This window comes from Diuraphis noxia, unplaced genomic scaffold, assembly GCF_037042655.1.
Source record: "Diuraphis noxia isolate RWA-SAM2 unplaced genomic scaffold, SU_Dnox_SAM2 contig0005, whole genome shotgun sequence".
NCBI lineage: Eukaryota > Metazoa > Arthropoda > Insecta > Hemiptera > Aphididae > Diuraphis > Diuraphis noxia.
The window spans coordinates 33,704,191-33,716,863 of NW_028301715.1; the positions used below are offsets into that span (position 1 = coordinate 33,704,191).

Genomic DNA, 12,673 nt, shown 5'->3' on the forward strand with positions numbered 1-12,673 from the left:
TAACATTGAATGATAAAGCATTCCTATCTGATTTCCTTAATGCGCACCAATAAGTTTCTTCATTTCTTGTCCTTCGCCGCGATCAAAAATATAAGTGATACTAAGCCGGCGAGACGATAAATCGCATTAAATGATTACTGCATAAGCTTTGCCACCGCCAAACTCCAAACTCCAGTTTTTAGTGGTCGTCGTCGTGAAAGCTGGAACAGCAGTTGTATAATTTCGGGATTGTTATTTAAACATCGAACACTATAAGTATACTGATATCCGGATGAATTTTAGAAGTCTGTTATTAATAGGGCTATTAATAACTTATTAATAATATATATCGTTTAGAATTATGGTATAGAATAAGAGGTACAGTGCCGGCGGTTGTGACGGTATACTTACTACACATTTGACGGAATGAGAATACTTTATTACCAATTAATTTCTATTTTATGTAAATTTGAAACGAAAAACTATTGCGCCGATAATTTATATGTATTCTTATAATATATGTGCATATTATATCATGTAATCAAAATGTGTGTGTACACTAGTCTGTCGTTTGAATATCAAAATTTTTTTAATGGATTCAACGACAAACCATTTTGTCCTACAAAAAAGTTAATACTTTTCGCAAAATGAGTGAATAATATACATTTACCGTTAAAATAATCAGCTCCTCGTAAACAGTTTTTATTACGCGCGCGTTTCCCTGCAGGTCTGTAAATTAACGTTGTATGTACCCACCTGAACAAATACGGTTTCGGGACCGTTCGTATTCCGACAAAATTTCTTTGGCATACATACATACATACATATTGTATAATAATATAACGCGTTTATGGTATATACCAGCGGCTGCTGGAGTACCCATATAAGTACAACGGTCGCGTGGGCTTGGCGTCGGTGAAATTGCTTATAAAAGCATTAAAAATAAGATATCAATTTTGATAACGATAATTACGTTCGTCGTTAGCTGACTTATCATGTATTATATTATATTTTCGACAACTGCCTATATTATACACATAAATACAAAATCTCGTTACGTGTGTTAGCTCATATATAGAGGTATACATAGGTATGGATAGGTATTATTATGTAGTGCACATCCGAATGGAATCGTCTTGCCGAAGTGCATTATAAAATGTTGGCAATGGACGTACACTAATAACCGAGTGAATTATATGCGAGCTGTTCCTCGAAACTATCTATAATCAGATGGCGACGGTGATCTTAGTGTACGGAATAATACATAATATATGAACAACATATATTAATTATGTACGTCATTTAGCGCCAGTGCAGTCAGTTACGGACAACTAAAAGGGCAAACATACTGAATTCAAAAAAAATCACCTGTTCAAGTTTATAAAAAAAAATAATAATAATAATAATACACATTCATTGAGGCCAACATTTTTAGATATTAATCATTTTACAAACTTTTAGACTTTATTTTAGTAGGTATTTAAGTATATAACATTATATACAATCTAATATAATATAAAATACGTAGGTATTAACGCACATACTCATAAAAATAAGAGACCTATATAGGTTAGTAATCGATGTCTTGCCATAGAGTTTTGGATTTAAGCGTTTACCTGCACACAAGAATCTCGATGCATATATGCGTTTTAGGTCTGAAAATAGACAGTATATTACCCATATTCTACTAATATGAAATTTCTTTAAACTTGGCATATTATGCATTTTTATCGCTATTCGATATTTCAAAATCTAACCATGTCAGGAATTTAGAACCAACACAGAATTTATTCGCTCAATACGTGTATATCTAAAAATTTATATTCCTATTCTATTAATGATAAATTGATTTCCTGCTAACAATTAAATGGTTCTATAACCGTTGACCCAATCGCTCAGTCTGCAGAACCCAATTCCGTCTACGTCAAAAATGTTTTGTCGCCGCTAATCTATAAAACAAGATATTTATAGAGTACCACTGTTATCTGGACGTATGATATAAAAAGGTAATCCATTTTTTGTACATAAATACCTGTGAATCACACTTCAAATCGTCATTTCAAGCCACTGTGGCCGAAGGTTAGGATATTTTTCTAAGTATTTCGATTCATAAAAATGAATTTAGGGCTAGTAGTTTTTGAGTTATAAGTATTTAAAGTTTAGATTGGCAGAGTGGAGTGGTACGGGGTTACCCCGCGAAATGTTTGTCCACTACTCCGCTTGTCTAAACTTTAAATACATATAACTCATAAACTACTCGTCCTAAATTCGATTTTTATGAATCAAAATACTTAGAAAAATATTCTGCTCTGGAATATGAAATTAAAACTCTATGTTGTCATTCAAAAAAGTAAAAAACTTAAAAAATGATAAGGATAAAAAATATTTAAAAATATAATTTTTTAATAAAAACATTGGTTTTTTAACAACTTGAAACCATGTAAAAAAATATTTTGAAAAAAGTAAATACTTTTCGAGATAATTAGTGTATCCACTTAAAAGAATCACCCTGTATATAATAATAATGATAGAAAAAAAATATAATAATAATAATGAACTGCAGTGTTATAGAATGGGCGTGGGTTACCCAGATGTTTATAACATAATAATGTCCAAAAACAATAACGACTGCAAAACGGCGTTTGCGCGCTTTCCTTCGGATGTAATTTCACAAATTTCAATTGCTTTCGTCTATATAACACTATATTTACTCATTGCAGGGTATATTAGCTAATACCCTAGGCGTGTAACAACTGTACTAAAAACGATGAAAAATAATTCATATTAAAATCGTATTAGGGTCGCCTCCTCTGCAGCGGCGTGACGACCGGTATGTACTGCTGCAGCATATTCCTGTTGTAACGGTACCTATATAATAATAATAATATAATATATTATATTTTATCGTCATCGCCGCCGCCCCGGAGTCGTTTTGGACTTGAAATATTATTATATTATTACACCCGCGCTCGTGTTATATATAGACGTATACCTACATACACGGTCGCTAAATTATTGTTTTATAACCACCGCGGTATCCGATTACCACATAACTGGTACACACTGCAACATATGCGTCAACCGGTTGCAAGAAGATACTTCGCTGTGTGCTGCACGAAATCACGGCATCGAAGTGTAAGTTTCTGTTCGGTGGATAGACTTCCGAGGGGGTACGCCTGGCAGCTATAAAAAGTGTATGATACTCATATAATATGTGGACGGACGAAATATGCGTAATTTGTCGTCAAACGGTATATATGATATTGTATATTATAATATATAGGTCAACGAGTTGTGCGTCGGAGGTAAACTGGTAATCTCTGGGTAACTCGGTTATCCGGCAGTTCGATATAACATAATTTATATAGGTAGTCCGAAACTTCCGGCACGCTTTTTAAAATACTGAAATATTCATACACAATAGTCATTGCACTGCAGGTTTGTTCGACGTGCTATATTTGCATTCATTAAAATGTTAGAATATAGTTTAGATAAAGATGGAGCAAAAACGGACAAAAGTCGACTTTTAAAAATCGACATTATTATAATGTATTGACACAAATGTCTGAATACCTATAATATATGTATACGGTAGTAGACCTTCTCGTTCGCAATTAATATTATAGTTCGTCAACGTGTACAACATCATACAGTCGAGTTTCGATAACAATATTGGATCTCGACTCACGACTCTAGAGGGGAGTGAAAATAAATTCGGCTTGTGTTTTTTTTCGAGTTATGTGTTTGCATCTCAAATACGACTTGAAAACACTTCAAGGGGTTAGGAAAAAATTCAAGTTGCCGAGACTTGACCGATATTGAGTGAATCGATTTACATCGTAGATACAATATACGTTACAATGATATACAATAATTACGTCCGTTTTAATCGAATTTCATTTGATGGCATTCTTATATATATATATAATTGCGTGTGTATATAATATATTATTTTCTTTTCATTATAAACAGGTTAGCTTACTTATGTAGGTGCGCAAATACACGTGCTCGTCGCTCGTGCACTCTTCGTCGTCGCCGTCGTTCGAATTTAATACAATATAATGCGATGACGGTTGTTCGACGTAGCCGTCGCCGTCTCACTGGACGAATGATAATGCATAAAACGTGCGTTTTATACTTTAATGCGGTCAATAATCATAATAATAATAATAATATAATTATTTCTAGACGCGATAAAAAAATTAAAAAAACAAAACAAAACGAGTACCTATATATCCCGATTTACGCGTCATGTAATGAGATCGCCTGCAAAGCTGCTGGTCAGTTCGATTTAATTATATTTCAGAACATGCATATATGCGCCGATGACTTATACAGTATACATATTGTATATTCTAACTGTTTGCAATATATAATTATAAATATAATATTTTTATTATTTAATATGTTTTTGATCGTTCAAGCGGCAAAATCGATAATCGTCAGTATAGCGACGATGATGAGCTTTTTTATCTTCTCTTCTATTTATTTATTATAATGACGATGTGACAATTCACTATAAATATACATATTTATTATACGGTCGAGTTTCAATAACTCGAAATTCTAGGGGAATAAAAATAAATTTAACTTAAGCCTATTTTCAAGTGTATAACTTAAAACAGCTTAAAACCACTGGAATGTGGGTAAGCAAACAATTCTAGCTGTTGTATATTATAGGTTCAAGGTTAGTATACTAAAATTAAAATTCGTTACTATTTGTTTTTAAGATTCGCTGAGTGTCTCAAAAAAAGGTTTTAGAAAATAATTTTTATTTTTTATGCAAACGATAGTACATTAATATTGCACTGATTTATGCGTTGTACAATTAATACATTTTGATTATTACGTCTCATTACTGCTACATTATGAAATTTATTATAAGTTATTACGATTACACCTCACGTTTGCGATTTGTGAAACTATGTGACCGATTTTTTAGACCATCAACCGAGCAAAGCAATTACAAAATTACCCATTATATCTTATCGTGTTAAGGTCTTGGATGGGTGAAGTAGTATACTTCTATCCATAGTCCATACATGCCTACCAGTTGTGTCCGAAAAAAGATTCCGAACAATTGTTCAGACTATATCCTAGAACCACGAAAAATAATAATTATAATGACCGCCTCTTTGAAACGTAAAAAAAAATCTGTTGTCTAAGTATTTTGTACATAATAACAAGGTTTTTTTCTTATGAAAGTTCATCACAACCATCCAAATTACTACTTACATGTAATGTATAGTCTAAGCGAATTTAATTTCACTGTGAATTACACGTGTTAGTTTTGGCCCAAATTACAGTATTTCATAAACTCGTACAGCACATTACTAAAAATTACACCCATAAATACAACGTTTTGTTTTGGGTCAAATTCCGTGCAAATCACCTGCGTTGAGCCGCTGACATAATTATAGGAAAAAAAACAGCTTTCCATTATATGTGATGTACAGGGTTGTACACACATAACTTAACCTCACCATTTTTATTTGGTGCAGTACAATAATTTACCACTACGTATATACGAAATGTCTGAAGTAAATATAATTATTTGAACACTATCGTTCGAAACGTTTACTGTCACCAATCTATATCTATACCTACCTGTATATTATTATGATTAGGTAAATTCAGGTTGTAACAGCGAAGACAATATTTTAATTTTAATATTTAATTGCAAACAAAATTTAAAACACTACGAAATTCGAGATGATGGTTTTTTTGTGGCTTGTCGTACGATATACTCCACGTATATAACGTGGTAGGTAATGATTTTTTAAAAATCGCGCAGCTTCAAAATCATTGATCTGTATTATGTTAAACGCATTATCGACAGTGCAGATGAGTACAAAACTTATCGATGATTATGAGATTACATCACTCTGTACCAAAGGTTTTGGCTGTATATTATACGTGTGTGTTGTTGACATTTTCGCCTTGCGCACACTACCTACCTATTCATAATATATGCCATATGTAATGCCACACGTAATAGTCACAATACAATACATTTTTGCGCACGCTGTATATCATGTGTGTAAGTACGGAACGGAGCTAAGCGGATAAATTGGCAGAAAAAAAAAGTACAAAACACGCGACAATGTATAGGTTTATATAAGAACCTATATGTGTGTGTGTAATATCGAGCTTAATACCGCAGGAGAGTCGCGTGAGAACGACGGCGGCGACAGCGTTCGCGAGCGATACCGATCTCATTATTATTAGTTTTTCTTTTTTTTTTTGTCGATCAATCGTTAATTAAAAATTTCCCGTAACCACATGACGTGTGAAATAATAATACGCTTAAAAAAACCAATAGTTAACCGTGCGATAAATATCCGTTTTTTTATTCTCCTTTTCTTTTATTCCATCTTCGAGCGTGCACGTGCACACACACATACACGCACACATACCAAGTTGCCGCCGTTGCAAAGTCAGACCTTTTCATCAGTCACGCCCAAATCTATAGATATATAATATTAAATGTATATTATTTATTAATACGTATAATGACCTAGTCTTATTTATTATATTGGGTATGTCTAGAAGTAACAATCTTTTTTATCTTGCAAAAATATTAAACGACAAACTAGTTTGTTTTTTTTTTTTATGAAACATAAGTGCGACACAAACGTTGACAGGTGAATGTTATATATTGTATATGAGCAACGGCTGGTTCGGGTGTGCATTTCAAATCTTAAACAAAACAACAATATTCTTCGCCGTCTTTACTGGCTTACTGCCACGTTTTTGAAAATATGTAATTAAGTACATTATATTTTATTTGAAGTTCTATTTAGACGAAAATATATAGAAGGTATACTGAATACTCATAGATTATCAATGATTTAAATAGGCGTTGAGAAAAATGCAAACAGAAACATTTATCTAAGTATATAATATTATGTTATTTAATGTTTTCTGTTTGTTGGTGGCGATTATAGAGTAATTTTATATTTATCACCATAACATTATAAATAAATCATTTTTTTTTTTCAAAATAAAATTTATTTAATGGCGGACACGTTTAGGTACGAGCTGCGAGCGATCGAAGTAAACCGCAGGTTTTAATAATTGCGAAAGATATAATAATTGTATTTAGTATATTCCGGTAATATATATTCTGTATATTGTAAATTACTATATTCCTTTTTTATGACTATTTTTAAACAGAAGCATAAGTTGTACTAACGGGTAACATGTCTGACTCGTTTAAAAATCAGATGCTAATCAAACTTAAGTAACCAAAATAGCAGATTGCGATTGACGCAAATGTCCTTTTTAAAAAAATATGCAGTTTCTATAGGTGAAATATATTGTATATGGTTATTATTATTTTATCTGGTAGAAACAAATTTATTTTTTCAGAAATTGGTTTTTCATTATATATTTGTGACTTTTGGTTGAAATGATTCATCAACGATTTGCATATATAGGTTCTCACTCTCTGGACTCTCGTGAAAACCATAACTGGAGTAAGGACAAGTCCTGGAGTTCACCCCTGGATTTATTTTAAAGTAGAAACATTTTAGCTGTGAATCATTGACTATATTTACCTTATAGTTATAGTCGTATTAAAAATAATTTTATATTTTTGTTTAAAGGTGTTATATACTCGTTATAACGATATAATAAAGAGTTTTTATATTTTGAACGAATGAATAACGCAAGTGTCCTGCAGTATCTTATAATATATTTAATATATTGTATTAAGAAACTACCGGACCCCCTAATTTTTTTTCAGTTACGGCCTTGTTCTTTGCAAATAAAATGCTTAAACAGTTTTAATCTCACGCTTATCATTATTGTAATGAAACGTATAGACCAATAATTTTATGACGCCTGAATTGTGTAGGTACCTATACTGAACCGCGGTATTTTAACAAAATATATTATAGTGTTTTCGGAAATATGTTTATAGCGCGAGCATGCATATTATATACATTATAACAGTCGGAAGTATGTTGACCGCTCGCACATTATATTATAATCGCATTACAATCGTGAACGACCACGATGTGAACTATTTAGTATTATATTACCAAGCTTCGTAACGTGGTTATTACGGGCAATAAAATATATAAAACAAAGAATATATATATTACATGCTGCATATCATGTATACATACATATAACATACAAACATATTGTTCGCGTTTACGACCATATTTATGTATGCAATAAATAGGTAAGTATACGTGTATACGCACCAGTTTTCGTATTTTTATTGTCTTATCGAAAATTGTAAATTTCCATGGGAAATCATTTGCCGTAAACGAGATCACTGCGATTTACTCACACTCATTATACGTATAATATATTCGTTTTGCGTTATTATATATGTATTGTAATATTGTATGTGGTTTTCGCAGTGGTGAGCGCTCACTGTGTGTAGGTAAAATAATGAATTCTCATTTATATTGTACAGCAGTATATTATAGTAAAGTCAGTTTAGTTGCTCATGGCAAACGATTAGATACATCCCAGAAGTTGAACTCTGTATGAAGCCAAAGGGAAGACGAGTATATATTAGAATTGTGCATATGTATTTACAATGATACTCAGGTCACTCAGGATATTTGTTTTTTAACATACTAAAATATATGACATTAATATTCACAACAGTAGAACTTCGTTTATTCGAATTTTAAAGGACCGGCCAAGAATATATCTATTAGTATATAGGTAGGTAATACAATAATAGGTAGTCAATTATTGTAGCGACGTACTAAAAGTTTGAAGTTTATCGACGATTTTGAATTAACCTTGTTCAACTATTACATTATTTAGATAAAAAATATATATATATATAAAAATAAATGTCATTGCACATTATATATATCTGCAGGGATGGGCAACTTCAAATTTACTAACATTTATTTTTTATCTTTATTTATTCATATATACAATTATTATTTAATGTGATACTTGAGGATGAGGTTTTATATGAAGTAATTTGAAAATGTAGCGTGGACCAGATAAAAAAGGCACGCGGGCCGCCAGTTGCCCATCCCTGATATATATGATCAAATCTATCATCCGATATATATACCCGTTATTCTCCTTACACCGCATTCAGTATACATAATATAATATATCGAAGACGAACTGTGGCATCCTGTATTTTAATTATAATAATATTGTCACCGTTCTGTTGGTCGATATAGTAGTTTACTGCAACGTATGTTACATGATTTTATTATATAAGGAGCCGCCTGCACAGCGCTTCGACCGACTTTTAGGACAACTCAGCAATTATAAATTGCAATAGCAATATAGGGCGAAGAATAAACTGTTGATATAATGTACGTCGCTTATTATATTATGTATAATATGTTATATATAGTGTATAATTTTGTGGAAGGAAAATGAAACGCCCAAAAAAAAAAAAAAAAAATACGCCGCGTATAATACTCGTGTTGTCGTCGTGCGTCATCCAATATTATAATATAATGTATTATTGAGAAAAAAATCGATTTAATATTATTATTGTATTTTATAATATAATATGTATAGGTGCCCATACCTAAATCGATTTCGCCCATTGTGCTGTTCATCGTTTTGGAGACATCGCATCCGCGCACACGCCACACACACATTACAGCAATTTCGTACATATTATATTATTATAACCTACGTGCATAATGCGCCGCGACGTGGCGCACACTCTTCGTAGCAAATATAGGTACATATATATGCAGTACATATAAAATATAATATTATCGTCAACGCCGCCTCTGCCCATATTATTATTATATTATTGTTCCGATTATTTTTATACATGCGATGTATTTTTTTATTTCGTTTTCTCTGTCCATTACCTTTTGATATGCGCAAATGTATGATAATATATATATGTATGCGTACTGCATGTTTCATATTTAGACGCGTGCGAATCGCCGACACCATGTCGGAGACACACGCTGCAGGAGAAGAAGAAAAAGTCATTCCGCCCGCTTTATGTCACGCATGCGTTCCAACACGCGCGTCCTCCGCGGACGACGACTTTTCAATATACTGATATATATATACATACATGATATTGTTCACCATGTTATATCTATACTTGCAGCAATAAGCTATTTTCGGTTTTTTCACAGTCGTCCGTGTCCGTACGGTCCATTTTTTACTTTAAGTTATATTGGAACTCGCGTCGTCGCATCTTATATCACTATAGTCATACAGCCGTTTTAGCAGCTCTATACGCATATATATCTATAGTTTAATCAAAGGTTCAAGAATTTAGGTATATATAAAACATAACAAGTATAATGTAAACAAAACGCTTTCGCCACTTCAGTCTATACGCAACGGTGAGCGCTCACTGGAAAATAATGAATTCGATCGATCGTGCCGCGTGATTCCGAGCGTCCGAAAAGACTTTAACGCCCGAATACACGCGCCGCAGTGATCAGAACAGTGTATCACCTGCAAATTGTCGCGAGTGTCACTGCGTTTTTAATTATTTTAGTCTCGACATAACACTATTCATATTTGTAATTATGTAATAATAATACTAATAATAAGTAATAAGCAATGTCATGCATATACATCATTCGTATTATTGCTAGGTTATACATAGACGATATTGGTCTCAGCATAATACTATATTAATTATTAATACGCATATATTATAATCCTATATTAACTCTTAAAAGTTGGTATTAATAATAATCGATGTTTGAGATAATCATGTATTAATTTTACTAATAACTATAATTTTTGTTTACCGCACTGAATATGCAGTTCATGAGACGAGTTAATTTCTAGTGCGTTATTATAATGTAATATATTATATGTTATTGTGCCGACGCAATCGTATAATTATATGACGTATACACACATGAACATTTGTACATTGTATTTATTTATATATTATAGTAACTACGAATTACGATGTCGGCCACATGATTCCCATTGTATAAAACATTATGAAATTGTATAACGAGCCACTAAATTCCGACCAATTATTTTGTATTTAACAAGTTCACCTTTGTATAGGTATGTATATTATGATACAGTGATATATAGTGTCCACACATCTCCTATACTCAACTCTATACTGCTTTTTGGACGTAGTGATCCATATATATATATATATAAATTTAGACATTTATTTTTTTAAGCGGTCAAATATATTTGAACAACGCACACGATTGCACTTCATGCTTAAGCGTATATATATATAAGTGTTAAGAGTTCATATATATATATTTATTCGTTGGTGCCTCAGCCGCTAAAACTGGTATGTATTATAATATGTATATATTTGGTAATTATATTATATTATCTCTTATTTTTAAACATATCGCACATACAAATAGCAAATAATGCTGCATAAACTTCTCGCGTGCGCATGTGTATATACTGTACATTATGTGACCTCAGGGTCAAAATAAATCCATAAAATAAATATACGAACGCATTCTTTGTTATATACTATATCCAATCGCAAATACCTACCGCTCGGGGACTCGAATAATATAATATGCCCATCACTCGTGCAGATGCCGTATCGATGACCGAGGCGAGTTAGCAAAACTAAAAATAAAAACCCGAATGAAATCGCGTCCGGACAAAATATTACGTGTGACGATCAGATAAATCAACGGTGGGCTTCGTCGTCTCGCCCGATAATTCTCGACATTATTTCCCGTTTTTACCGTCGTGATATTTGCATCATAGGTACAGAGATTTAACATTTTAACTACGTGCGGGCGTGCAGTGCCCGACCATATACATATATAATAATGAACGCACGCGTGTATATAATATATTATAATATATTATTATTTTCCATATGCATTAGGGTACAAGTATAGTGTCGAGCGTCGGTGTATATTGTAATGTATATATTGTAATGAACGATGGCGATTTGTTAAAATCTTTCTCTTCCAAACGTGTATAATATGTGAATACCACACGAGACGCGACCGAAGTGTATAATATATTATGATTATAAATAGGTACGCGACACACTCTAATATATATGTATAGGTAGTTTAGGTAGTTATAATATATATCGCACGAATAAATATTATACATAAAGTATATAATATCGCTTGTTTTTACCCGTTCGAGCAGTATGCGTAAATCGTATCGTATAGTATATGTGTGTATTATATTTTTTATCATTATTCTTCAATATAGTTACATATACCTATATATATAATCATAAACTTAATAGTTATATTTACCGCGAGCTTTACAATCGTCCTATATATACGTGACCTGCGGTGTTATATTACGCCATAAATTTATCTCGGATGATAAATCGATCGATATTTTTCGTTGATCGTTTATCACGGAACGATCGACTCACACACACATATGCTTAACAAAAGTGTTGATCAACCGTCGGACGTTGCGATGACTAGCCAAAAAATATAATAATATTATGCGATATTACTGTGCGTGCCGGAGTCGTCGATCGAATTCGCGGTCAGTTCAAAGGTCCTTTATTCACCTATCGTTGTTGACTGTACGTTTTATCTATTGAACGTGTTGTATTATCGTGCTCTCGTCGTCTGATTTATATATTATATTATTATAAACACTAGAGTCGGCCAATTATTGTGCGCGTCGTCCGACGATGACGATGATTTGGCAATATAATATATCGACGCCCGTTCAATGATGGGTTTTCTATATTATATTAACCGGTAGCATCGTATATATATATTTTAATTGG

The 12,673-nt window shown here is 32.5% G+C and overlaps 1 protein-coding gene across 1 annotated transcript in view; it reads left to right on the forward strand.

The window, feature by feature from the left end:
- Window positions 1-12,673, forward strand: part of Atg16 (Autophagy-related 16) — a 166,972-nt gene that overhangs the window by 88,852 nt on the left and 65,447 nt on the right. The window lies entirely within an intron of this gene.